The sequence below is a fragment of the Rhinolophus sinicus genome, linkage group LG02 (assembly GCF_036562045.2).
Source record: "Rhinolophus sinicus isolate RSC01 linkage group LG02, ASM3656204v1, whole genome shotgun sequence".
NCBI classification, from domain to species: domain Eukaryota; kingdom Metazoa; phylum Chordata; class Mammalia; order Chiroptera; family Rhinolophidae; genus Rhinolophus; species Rhinolophus sinicus.
In genome coordinates, this window is record NC_133752.1 from 144,922,345 (window position 1) to 144,936,066 (window position 13,722).

Here is a 13,722-nt window from a genome sequence, read left to right on the forward strand (position 1 = left end):
TGCTTCCCAGAGCACTTTCACCGCATCAATCATTTGATCCCTGAGGTACCTCTGTGGAGAGGAAGATGGGCTTCCTTATCCTCTGTGAAGCCCAGAGAGGTTGCGTGTCTCACATCTCCAGATGGCAGAGCCAGCTGGAGCTGGGCCCATGTTTTGAGGATGTAGGACAAAAGTGTGTGGGCTGGAGGGGACTAGGTTTATATATATTTAATCGAGGTAAAGTCCCCATAACAATATTAACCATTTAAAAATGTACAATTCAGTGACATTTAGTACATTCGCATTGTTGTGCAACCACCACCAAAACATTTTCACTACTCCAAAAGAAAACACCATACTCATTAAGCACTCCTTCCCTTTTCCCCTAGTCCCTGGAAGCCACCATTCTACTTTCTGTCTCTGTGGATTTACCTATTATGGATATTTAATATAAAAGGAATCATACAATGTGTGACATTGGTGTCTGTTTTTTTCCACTTAGCATAATATTTCTGAGGTTCATCCACATTGTAGCATGTATGAGTACGCCATTCCTTTTTATGGTTGAGTCATATTCCATTGCATGGATGTACCACATTTTGTTTACTCAAACGGGATTTCTAAAAAAGTTTGCTAAATAACTTTTTATTGTGGTAAAATGAACATAATATCAAATTTCCCATTTTAACTATTTTTAAGTATATAGTTCAGTAACATTAAGTACATTTACATTGTTGTGCAACCATCACCACCAACTATCTCTGTAGAAAGGGATGGTTTTTAATTTTTCTTAAAGCTTCTATAGAAAAATTGTTTCTCTACTCACAACACTCCTGACACCAAATGTATAGGGTTCCCCCCCATGCCAACCAATTATCCAACTCTTCGGACACCAACTGGGTGTCCGATAATTTAATTCAATTCTGACACGAACCATCTAAAGTTAGTGTCAGACTCCACATGCTTAAGGTCTCAGGCCCACAAGATTGTTCTTATTTTATTTTATTCCCTTAAAATTATTCTTTTTCAAACTTAGTTACAGGTGTACAAAACAACATAGTGGTTAGACGTTCATATACCTCACAAAGTGATAACCCCAATAAGTCTATTATCCATATGACATGGTACATAGTTATTACAATATTATTGATTGTGTTCCCTATGCTGTACTTTATATCCCCATGACTATTTTTTTAAATTATAGTTGACATTCAATACTATTTTATATTAGTTTCAGGTATACAGTGTAGTGGTTAGACATTTATATAATTTATGAAGTGATACCCCAGTAGTACCCGTCTGACACTATACATAGTTTTTATAATTTTTTGACTATATTCCCCATACTGTACTTTATATCACTGTTACTATTTTGTTGTTTTTTTTTTAAATTAAAGTTTATTGGGGTGACAATTGTTAGTAAAGTTACATAGATTTCAGGCGTACAATTCTGTAATACATTATCTATATCTCACATTGTGTGTTTACCACCCACTGTGACTATTTTGTAACTACGAATTTGTACTTCTTAATCCCTTCACCTTTCTCACCCGGCCCTCCAACTCCCCTCCCCTCTGGTAACCATCAGTTTGTTCTCTGTATCTACGAGTCTGTTTCTACTTTGTTTGCTTGTTTATTTTATTCTTTAGATTCTACGTGTGAGATCATATGGTATTTGTCTTTCTCACCTGACTTATTTCACTTAGCATAATACACTCTAGGTCCATCCATGTTGTCACAAATAGTAAGATTTCATTCTTTTTTACGGCAGAGTAATATTCCGTTTTATATATGTATCACAATTTCTTTATCCAATTGATGGGCATTTTGGTTATTTCCATATCTTGGCAATTGTAAGAGGTTGTCCTTATTTTAGATGCCAGTCACAAGCAATGGGTCCCCAGGTACCCCACACTTCTATTCACTATGGTCACAACTCACCCTCAGTTTCAATAATTTGCTGGAACTGCTTACAAAACTCAGGTAAACATTCACTTACATTTTCGGGTTTATTATAAAGGATACAGATAACACCCAGATAAAGAGGTACATAGGGTGAGGTTGAGAAGTGTCCTGAGCTTCTGTTCTCATGTAGTTGGGGTGAGCTACTCTCTTGGCATGTGGATGTGTTCACCAACCCAGAAGATCTCTGAACCTCACTCATGGTTTAGGGACTTTTATGGAGGCTTCATCATGTAGGCATGATTGATTATTAATTTAATTTCCAGTCCATCCTCTCTGCGGAGGATGGGGGGTGAGGCTGAAAGTTCCAAACTTCTAATAGAGGTTTGCTCTTTCTGGTGACCAGCCCCCATCCTGAAGCCCCCTCCAGGAGCCCACCAGGAGTCACTTAATTAGAAGAAAAGATGCTCCTATCACCCAGGAAGTGGGGGCAGAGACCAAATACATATTTCTTATTATGTCACACTTCCACTCATACATCAGAACATTCTTACCTCAAGACATCTGTCATGATGAGCTATGATGATACAAAATGTGGTTTACGTGGATTTTTCAGATGGTTCTATTCTCTCTCTCTTTAGGGTCTCAAATTCTAGCCTATGGGTATCTTTTCTCAGTAAGGAGTCTTCTGAAAAATTTTACTTCCTTCTCTATGCCTTTGACCCATGCACATGGAGACTCCATTAGACCAAGCCCCCTCCTGGGAGACCATAGTTCCGGTCTCTGTTCTGTCCACATGGATCACACATTCCAACCCATGGCCATTTCCATTCCTCTCAAGACTACATTTTAGTGGTTCATTTCTCCTAGGTCTCTGAATCTTCCACCCCAGGACCTGTTCCCTTCCACATGGAGACATTGTCCCTGCAGCCTCATCTCCACCTTCTCCCCAGCCCCCTATGACTTCACGTCACCCAATGTGTATTTGCAGCCAGAGGAAGTGATGGCGATCCTTTCTGGTAGAGACACAGAGGGAAATCTGTTCCCTCAGGAAGAAATAAGTGATAGCTCTGCAGTTTTAATGTGGATGTTTTTCATTGGAGGGAGAAGGTGGAAGCTGGAAAGAGAGACTGGAAGGAAGGGAAGGAGGGTGGGACAGGAGCCCAGGCTCCTTGCCAATCTGGGTAGGAGGAGGGAGACAAACAGCTTTGCTCCAAGCAAAAGGAGTGGCAGCAGTGAAACAATTCCTGGAAATTTACTCTTTCTCCTCCCCAAACTCCCTTTAAAAAAATGTAGACAAAACATTTCAATCAACAATCAGAAAGGAAGGAAAGTACCAGGGAAGAGTTGTTGGGAGGCACAGACAAAGGCAGGCATCTTCCCAGGGCCGAGGGAGGGCCAAGCTTGTGCCTGGCCCCTGGTGGAAGAGGCGGAATCTCCCTCACTTGTGGCCTTTGTGGCCTAGGAGCCTACTTCATGTGGCAAGGGCAGGTGGACTGTGAACAAGTTAAGGCTGAGGAGTTTGGCAACAATTGCACTCCCATCCTCAGCCTCAGCTTCCAGAAGGTCACTGAGCACAGAAGCCAAGTCCGGTCATAGAAATTGCTCTGCCCTCCTGCCATGGGTTCCCTCTACCAGGGAGGCAGCCTTGGCTGCCCAGTAGCACCAGATAAAGGGCTCCCCAAGCTCCCCAAAGAAGGATGTGATCCAGCGACCCTCTTTGGCTTGGCTCAGTTCTTTCCTGCTCACTCACACTTCACCGAGACACAGCAGCGGTAACACTAGTTTGGGGACCAAACCCAGCTCTGACACCTTGTTCCACCACTTAGTAGCTGTGTGAGTTCAGACAAGTCACTTAACCTGAGTCTCAGTTTCTTTATACATAAAGTGAGGATAATAATGCTTCCTTTACAGGGTTATTGTATGAGATGCATGAGATGTGTAACATGCTTGGCATAAGCATGGTCCTTTTCTACTTCTTGGAGATGAGGAGGAAGAGATCCTGCTTCTGGAATTTATCTTGAGATACTTCTCCCTAGTTCCACCACCAGCCACTTTCTCTCTGAAATGGACCTACACCAGCTTTCTCTTTTGTTTAGTTGTCTGACATTGTGTTTCTTATATAGAAGATCAAGAGCATCCCCAAATGCCACTTTGAATTACCACAGAAGAGATGTAGTAACAGCTAATATTTATTGACTACTCACCATTTCCAGGCACGATTGCAAGATGCTTTTCATGTATCACCTCATTTAATCCTCATAACAACTTAACGAGGTGGGTACTGTGGTAGGAAAAAGAAGCCTTAGTCACACGGCTAGTAGTTTAGTAAGCTCTTATTACAGAGATTCTTGACCTGGATTCCTGGCACATAATGGTTTTAGGTGGTCTGTGAACTCCCTGAAAAGTACAGAGGTACCTTGGTTTTTGAATGTCTCCGTTGATGAACATTTCGGTTTACGAACACCATAAATTTTATGGATCTATGGTATCATTAGATAGCAAAATTCATGCTAAATTTACAGTTTTAGGGGTTGATTTTAAAGGTCTGGAACAGATTAATCCATTTTGCGTTACTTTCTATGGGGAAACCACACCTTGGTGTGCGAACGTTTCAGAACTCGAACGGTCTTCGGGAACGGATTACGTTCGAAAACTGAGGTACCACTGTATATACAAAAGGCTGTCTGTTGCGTTGAGTCATTTGTATGGGGCTTAGAGCCTTCCTTAGATTCTCAAAGGGGACCATGATGTCCAAAAGGTTAAGAACGATCAATATAGAAGAGCCTCTCATGGACAGAGGCTAGGACAAAAATAGTAGGGTAGAGTGTACGCTTCTGCGGAGGTGACTCGGCCCTGGGCATTCTGGGTAATTTCTCAAGTAAGTGCTCTTCATCAAGGCTGAGAGAAGGGTGGAATGGTCTGGGGAAAAGTTTGAGAAAGGGTCGGTGAATTGTCTTTGCTTCCCAAGCCTCATCCTTCCACAAGATGAAGGACAATCATTTCCTCTCTGTAATTTTCCCAATTGTGTGTGTGTGTGTGTGTGTTGGGGTGGTGCTGTGCAACATTACTCTAAGGACAAGGAGACTTGGGGAGACTGATAGAGACTGGAAGGGCCCCAGGTACCGTTCCCCCAGGGAAACTGGTATCACCAGCAACCTCCCAGTGTACCTCAGTTCTTCCCCCACACCTATCCCTCCCCTAGCTACTGTTCCTACCTCAGATTCCCCCACCTCCTGATCCCCAGCACATGCCTGGCGTTTCTGTAGATGTGCTTTGCTTATTCCAGATTTATTCAGTTTCAACTATTGTTGAGCACCTAATGTGTGCCGGACAGAAATTCTCCTTGAATTCTCCAGTGCTTCCTGAGGCCCCAACTTCTTCAGGTTTCACCATTTTGATGACAACATGTGGCTTCTTAGACTCCCTGAGAGTTGGAATTGAGAGGACTCGCTGAAGTCATCTTTTTTTAGAAAAGATTGTTATTAAAATATAGCTGACATACAATATTATATTAGTTTCAGATATACACCATAGTTATTCAATATTTATATACCTAAAGAAGTGATCACCCTGATAAGTCCAGCAACCATCTCACATTGTACCACGCTATCACAATTTTATTGACTATATTTCCTATGATGTGTATTACATCCCCATGACTTAATTGTTTTATACCTGGAAAATTGAACCTCTTATTCCCCTTCTACCTTCCCCCACTTTTGAATTTTTCAACAAGAGTTGACATTCAATATTATTTTATATTGATTTTAGGTGTACAGCATAGTGGTTAGACACTTATATAATTTAAGAAGTGATCCCCCTGGGGCGGCCGGATGGCTCAGTTGGTTAGAGCACGAGCTCTCAACAACAAGGTTGCCGGTTGGAGTCCAGCATGAGATGGTGGGCTGCACCCCCTGAAACTAAAGATTGATCCCCTCCCCCCCTCCCATCTGACAACCATCAAAATGTTCTCTGTATCTATGAGTTTGTTTGTTTATTTTGTTCTTTAGATTCCACATCTAAGTGAAATCTCATTGCATCTGTCTTTCTCTAGCTGACATACTCCACTAAGCACAATACCTTCTAGGTCTATCCATGCTGCCACGGGTCTATCCATTCCTTTCCCTGGCTGAGCAATATTCCATTGTATACATGTACCACCTCCTCTTTATCCATTCTTCCATCTACAGATACCCAGGCTACCTCCACATCTTGGCCACTGTAAACAATGCTGCAATGAACATACAGATGCACACATTTCCTTGAAGTAGCCTTTGGATTTCTTCAGATAAATACCCTGAAATGGGATTACTGGGTCCTTCTTTGTGTCCTGTTATAGCCTGTGTTTCCCCCCCCCTTCTTCCACGTCCCCCCACCCCCCACTCGGTTCAAGGTGGTGTTTCTCAGTCTAGTTGTGTAGGACACAGCTCCCTGGCCCACGCTGGTATTATCAGCCTTGTGCTCCCCTGGCTGAGGCAGTCGGAGGCCGGTCGTCGGTCGGCCGCTCACAGCAGCTCACAGCAGCTCTTGCCGGCTGTTGCCTGCTTATGATGGCAGCCGGCCACTCACGCTGGCCACTGGCCGCTCATGGCAGCACACAGTAGCCCACAGCAGCACACAGCAGCCCACGGCAGCCCACAGCAGCTCTCGCCGACCTCCAGCTGCTCACGGCAGCCCAGCTCTAGGGAGAGCTGTTGTTCACAATCTTAGCTGTAGAGGGCGCTGCTCACCGATCCATGTGAGAATGGAACCGGCGTCCTCGGTGTTAGGAGCACAGCGCTCCAACCATCTAAGCCACCAGGCTGGCCCTAGCCTGTGTTTTAAAGTCTATTTTGTCTGATATACATATTGCTTTCTTTTTTAAATTTTCAATTTTTATGAAATATCTTTTTCCATCCCTTTACTTTTCATCTGTGCGTGTCTTTTAATCTGAAGTGGGTCTCTTGTAGGCAGAATATGTAAAGGTCTTGTTTTCTTATTCATTCAGCCATCCTATACCTGTTGAGTAGAGCATTTAATCCATTTACATTGAAAGAAATTGTTGATAGATATGTAGCTAATGCCATTTTATTATTCATAATTTTTATCCCCACTCCCCCACCCCCATCTTAAAGAAGTCCGTCTAGTATTCCTTATAATTCTGGCTTGGTGATGATGAACTCCTTTAGCTTCTGCTTCTCTGGGAGGCTCTTTATCTGTCTTTCGATTCTAAATGATAGCTTTGCTGGGTTGAGTAATCTTGGTTGCCCGTCTTTACTTTTCATCATCTTGAATACTTAGTGCCAATTCCTTTTGGCCTGCAAAGTTTCTATTGAGAAATCTGCTGACAATCTTATGGGAGTTCCCTTTTAAGTTACTAGTTGCCTTTCTCTTGCTGCTTTTAGGTTTGTCTCTTTGTCCTTAAACTTTGCCATTCTAATTATAATGTATCTTGGTGTGGGCCTGTTTGGGTTCATCTTGTTTGGGACTCTCTGTGCTTCCTGGACTTACGTCTATTTTCTCTGTCATGTTAAGAAAGTTTTCAGTCATTGTTTCTTCAAATAAGTTCTCGATCCCTTGCTTTCTCTCTTCTCCTTTTGGCAATCCTATGATGCAAATGTTGCTACGCTTGATGTTGTACCCAAGAGCTCTTAAACTATCCTCATTTTTTTTTCCCCCTGTTCTGATTCGGTGTTTTCTGCTACCTTGTCTTCCAAATTGTTGATTCAATCCTCTAGTCTGCTGGTGATTCCTTCTAGTGCATTCTTCATTTCAGTTTTTGTATTCTTCACTTCCAACTTTTGTATTCTTCACTTCACTTCCGGTTTTGTATTCTTCACTTTTTTATGGTTTCTATGTCTTTTTTTATGCTTGCTATCTCTCTGTTGAAGTTCCCACTAAGTTCTTTGAGCATCTTTATAACCATTGTTTTGAACTCTGTATCTGGTAGGTTGCTTGCCTCCATTCTGTTTAGTTCTGTTTCTGGAGTTTTCTCCTGCTCTTTCATTTAGGACGTATTTCTTTGTTTCCTCATTTTGGCTGTCGCTCTGTTTTTTGTTTCTATGTATTAGGTATATCTGCTTTGTCCCCTAGTCTTGGCTAGGTGGCCTTGTGTAGTGTGTGACCTGTGCTCCAGGGCACACCGGGTGCTCCAGGTTTGTCCTTTGTGTGGGTTGTATGTGTTATAGTTATAGTTGAGCCTTGGTTGCTATTAGCACATTAGTGGGTGGGATTGACCTTCAGGCTAATTGGCCTGAATCCCTAAAGTGACTTTGGGGGGTTGGAATATTTTACTCCAGGGGTAGAGAATGGTAAATTCTTACTCTGTAAGAATGAACTTCTGGCCACTGCTTGAGCAAAGGATTTTGTGACTTGAGTGGCTAACTTCACAGCAAGCCGGTAAATCATTTTAGCAGCAGAGGACTTCAGGTCAGCTTATGGAAAACGGACATTACTTCCACTAGACCCTTGAAAGAGCCAAGAAAAGAATCAAAGGTGCCCTGATCAGGACTTCACATCCTGACCTTTGTACACTGTGGTATCCACAGTGACACAGAGTTTACCAGGAGTCCTCCTGACATTTTCCCCGAGGCACCCAGTGGTTTGTGCTCATGTCATCATGTTACGAAACAGTCTGTGGATCTGATTGTTTAAATCACTGACCATAGAACTTGAGAGAAGCTCTCATTCAAGAGACAAAATGAGCATGAGCCACACAGTTAATATATCTACCTTCCCTTATATTTTCTTCCAAGACCTGATTGCCCTTGTCAGCTTGGGAAGTGGTATGTGCCTACAATAAGAACCTTTACTTATTTATTTATAAAGATAGTTGTTTTTCTAATTTAGCAGGCAGCAGAAGAGATACCAGTGAAAACATGTCCCATTGTTACGTGCCTAAGCAAGTAATAGGTGGGTGGTGGAAGTACATTTTCAGTGTGGCATCTGGATACATCTTAAAAACTCTGTAGTTCTCAGAAGCCTTGTCTGGGTCCTCTTTGTTCTTGATTTTTTGGAAATCAATGTGATAACCCCATTCAGCATTTATTTAACGGCCACTAATGAGGGACCTTTTTCTCAGTTTTTATAAGCACCTGGAAAACTTAAAAAGAAAACACAAAAACTGATGTAGTTTGTCTCAGGTGAGGCCCACACCTTTTCTTTAAAGTCTCCCTAGTGAGTCTAACGCACAGCCAAGGCTAAGAATCACTGTGGGTTTCAGATGGTTTCCCCTGAGTGCCAGAGTTCCGGCAAGCACCTTCGGGTTGGCCTTACGAGGAAGCGAATGAGTGCAGGTAAATAGAAGGGGTTCTTGGCCCTTCCTGTACCCTCTTCTGCCTGAGAAGCTCCCCGATTTCTGTTGTACATATCAGCTTGCTGTGTAGATTTCATCTGATTTGCTCTATTTTCCAGTCATACATTGAATCACTGTCTCCTTTAAGCCATCTTGAGTGAGTGCTTCTGTGTGTTGTGGCCGCTGCCACTTAAAGGTGAATTTCTTCTGTTCATCTCCTTTTTCACAACTATGTAAAGGCTGGTATCCCTCAGTCAAGAGAAGTAGCAACTGAGAAGAGAATTAAGATTTGGGGACATGTATTCCTGCTCTTTCATTCCATAGTTGAGCTCTTCTCAAACATCAGGTCAGGTGCTAAAACGCTAATCACCGTTCCCCGATGTGCCTTTCATACCTGCCCAGGCTACTCCTGAAAGACGAATCCCCACTTCTCTGTTTGGCGAGCTCAGCTTTCAGAATCCACCTCCAGGTCACCTCCTCTGTGAAACTTTCCAAGAGCTCAGTTCTGGAGGCTGGAGGTCTGAGATCCAGGCCAGCATGGGTGGGATGCCGACTTCTCATTGCAGCCTCACATGGTGAAAGGGCAAAGGAGCTCTCCCTGGCCTCTTCTATGTTAGAAATGTTTTCAGTCATTATTTCTTCAGATAGGTCTCAATCTTTTGCTTTCTCTATTCTTCTGGTACCCCTATGATGTGAATGTTGTTACACTTGATGTTGTCCCAGAGGTTTCTTAAACTGTTCTCATTTTGGGGGATATTCTTTTCTTTTTGCCGTTTCAATTGGGTGTTTTCTGTTACCTTGTCTTAAAAATCACTGATTTGATGCTCTGCTTCATGTAGTCTACTGGTGATTCCTTCTAGTGCATTCTTCATTTCAGTTATTGTAGTCCTCACTTTTGACTGGTTCTTTTTTATGGTCTCTTTAGCCTTTTTTATGCTTGCAATCTCTTTGTTGAAGTTCTCACTAAGTTCATTGAGCATCCTTATAACCACTGTTTTGAACTCTGTATCTGACAGGTTGCTTGACTCCATTTTGTTTAGTTCTATTTCTGGAGTTTTCTCCTGTTCTTTCATTTGGGATGCATTTCTTTGTTTCCTCATTTTGGCTGCCTCTCTGTATTTGTTTCTGTGTATTAGGTAGGTTTGCTATGTCTCTCAGTCTTGGCCAGATGACATTATATTGTAGGTGCCCTGTGGGGCCCAGTGGCACAGTCTCCCTGGTCACCTGCACCGGGTGCTCTAGGAGTGTCCCTTGTGTGTGCCCTCCTGTCATAGTTGAGCCTTGGTTGCTATTGGCATGTCAGTTGGTGGGATTGACCCTCAGGCTGATTGGCTGTGGGGTTTGGCCACATCCACTGCTTACAGGCTATTGTGCAGGGGAGTTTACCCCACTGGGTGGGATTCTCCTCAGCGGGCTCTGGTGCGTGTTGAGATCGCCCTTTGTGTGTGCTGCTTGTGTGGCTAAATGGGCAGTGCTCTGCTGTGGTATGAAGCCAACCTCCAAGTATGTTAGTTCTGGGGCCTCTTGTGAGGGGCTCCAGTGCAGGCCCAGGTCACCCACTCCCTGTGACAGACTGGCTGGGGACTACCTGGTAAGAGCTACAAAGTGATCCACAGTTGTTTGCTGCCTGTGCTAACCCTGGAGGCATGGGGGAGAGGCCACGCTCTGAACCAAGGATGTCTGCCACCAGTACTGGGCCTGGGACAACTCTGCAAAATGCCAGGATACCCCAAGGCCTGTTGCCATCTGCCAGCTTCTTTAAGTTTCAGCCACTGATAAAGCCTCGTGTGGTATGCAAGTTGGGTGAGGCAGGGATTTCAGAGAGTCACAAGAGTGGGAAGAGTTGTGGCCATCAGGTTAATGTAAATTCTGGTTTGGTGCCAGTGCTGAGCCTGAAGGTACTCAGCAAAAGTCTCAGAGCACACCAAACCCAGTTGCCACCCACCTGGGGTCTGTTGGACTCTTGATAGTTTTCCAAGAAAGAGTGCAATGAGGGTGGGGCTGGCTGCTCTTGGAGAAAATGCCTCTGGTGTTGGGGGAGTTGGGTGGGATGGGGTCCCAGTGAGTCAGCAGGGTGGAGTTTTGGATCTCACTAGATTATTCACATTCAGATTTGGCCATAAGCATAGGGGGAGGGCTCAACAAAGAAAAGATGGCACCAGCCTGCTGGCTGCATAAGAGAAGGATGCCTCACAGGGAAAATATTAACTGTCCTTTAGCCTTCACCTCAAAGCCATGCAACTCAGTCTGCCCCCATATGTCTCCAACACCCCCTGAGTTACTGACCCTCAACTGGAGCCCAAGGTGAATGCCTCAAAGTGAGACAGTCTGTGCATGGGCCCTTTAAAAGGATGCCTGGGTTTCCTGCCACCTTCCATCACACTTTGATGGTCAGAATCCTCACTGTTTTTCACAGCCAGATGTTGTGAGGGCTCCTCTTCCTGGCATCAGTACTCTATTCTGGGAAGGATTGTGTGGGGCTGGGGTCCCTCACTCCCCTGGGGAGAAACTCCATCGCCAAGATATCCCTCCTGATTCTCAATTACCACATGGAGGTTTGGGGTTAGCCAGTTCCGTTCCGTGTCTCTACTTCTACCAGTCTTGACATGGCTTCTTTATATACTTAGTTTATAAAACTTCTGCTCAGCCAGACTTCAGATGGCTCTCCAGATTGATTGTTCTATAATTTAGTTTTAATTTTAATTCGTTCACAGAAGTAAGCAGACACAATATTTATCTACTCTGCCATCTTGGATTTCCATTGAGCATCCTTATAACCAGTGTTTTGAACACTGTATCTGGTGGATTGTTTGTTTCAATTTTGTTTAGTTCTTTTTCTGGAGCTTTGTTCTCTTCTTCCATTTGAAATATGTTTCTTTGTCTCCCCATTTTAGCTGCCTCCCTGTGCTTGTTTCTATGTATCTGGTAGAGCTTCTATGTCCCTTGGTCTTAGTAGAGTGGTTAATGTAGTAAGTGTCCTGTGAGGCCCGGTGGTGCAGTCTCCCTGGTCACCTGAGCCAGCTGCTCCAAGTGTGCCCTTTGTGTGGGTTGTGTGTGCCTTCTTGTTGTAGTTGGGCCTTGGTTGCTGTTTGGATGTCAGTGGGTGGAATTGACCCTTGGGCTGATTGGTTGTAAGGACTGGCTGTAACCACAGTGGTGGAGCTGTTGTGCAGGGCCTGATGCTATGGAACAGGATTAATTTTAACAGGGCTCTGGTGCCAGCCCAGTCTGACTTTCTGGTGTGTAATCCTTTGAAGCACCCGGTAATGCTTATTTGGTCTGAAGCTGTCCACTGGGGGTGCCAGCCCCAGCACCTATGGTAGGGGCCTGGCCATAGGCTAAGTTTAACCATAGACTGTGTCCTTCCTGGGGCCACCTGGCATGAGCCACAAAGTAATCTGCAGATTGCCACCACCTGCGCTGGGGTTGGAGGTCCTTGAGAGGCCAAGCAGCTAACTGAGGCCAGTTGCTGCTAATGACAGGCTTGGGTATGCTCAGCCAGACATACAGGACACACCAAAGCTAGATATTGCTTGTTTGGGTTTTGAGAATCTTTGAAAGATTTTAGGAAAGCCCACAGCATAAGCCAAGACAGAGCATTTGTATGGAAAAGCCACTGCAAGTGGCTTGTGTGTGCCCAAAATTTAGGTGGGGCAGGGTCTCAGGGAATCACCAGGGTGGGGTGAATGATCAGTGTTAGCCGGGTTGAGGGAGACTCAGTTATCATGCCTGGCTGGCTGCATCTGCATGCCAGGAGCGGTGAGGCCTCAACAAAGAAACCTGGCTTCCGCCAGCTTATTTCTTAGTCATCTGGCTTCAGAGTGAGGGCTGGAGGAGAAAGCTGCCCCTCCAGCCCTCACTCTGAAGCCAGATGACTCAGTTCATCTTCTTATGTCCCTGACGCCTTTCATGCTGCTGCCCCAGTGCTGGAACTCAGAGCGAGTCAGTCCGTCAGTGAGTAAATTCATACGCAGTCCCTTTAAGAGGATTGCCTAAGACTGCAGCCGTCCTTTGTCTCACTCAGCCACAATCTCCACTGTTTTTCACAGCTAGAAATTATGGGGACTTCTCTCCCCAGCACTGGAAACATGGGCTAGGGAGCCTGGTGTGGGGCTGGGACTTCTGGCTCCTCCAAGGGGAACCTCCACAGCAGAGACATCCCTCCCAATTTTTGATGGTCATACACGAGTGTGGGACCAGCCTGGTCTGCGTCTCTGCCTCTCCTACCAGTCTTAAGGTGGCTTTTTCTGTATGTCCTTAGTTACAGGGCTTTGGTTCAGCCAGATTACAGGTGATTATCAATGATGGTTATTCTGTAGTTTAGTTGTAAATTTGATGTGGTCATGACAGGATGCAAGCACAAGTGTTTCTCTACTCTGTCATCTTGACCCTGAATCACACTGAAATCATCTTGGTTCTCCTCCTTCATTATAAAGATGTGGGGAATGGAGGCTTTGGGGAATCTCATATTGTCAGACAATGTAAGAAATGCAAATGAAAATAAAGAGTGAATCAGAATATTGCAGTGTCATCGACCTCAACATTCATATATCTCTGTTAGATAC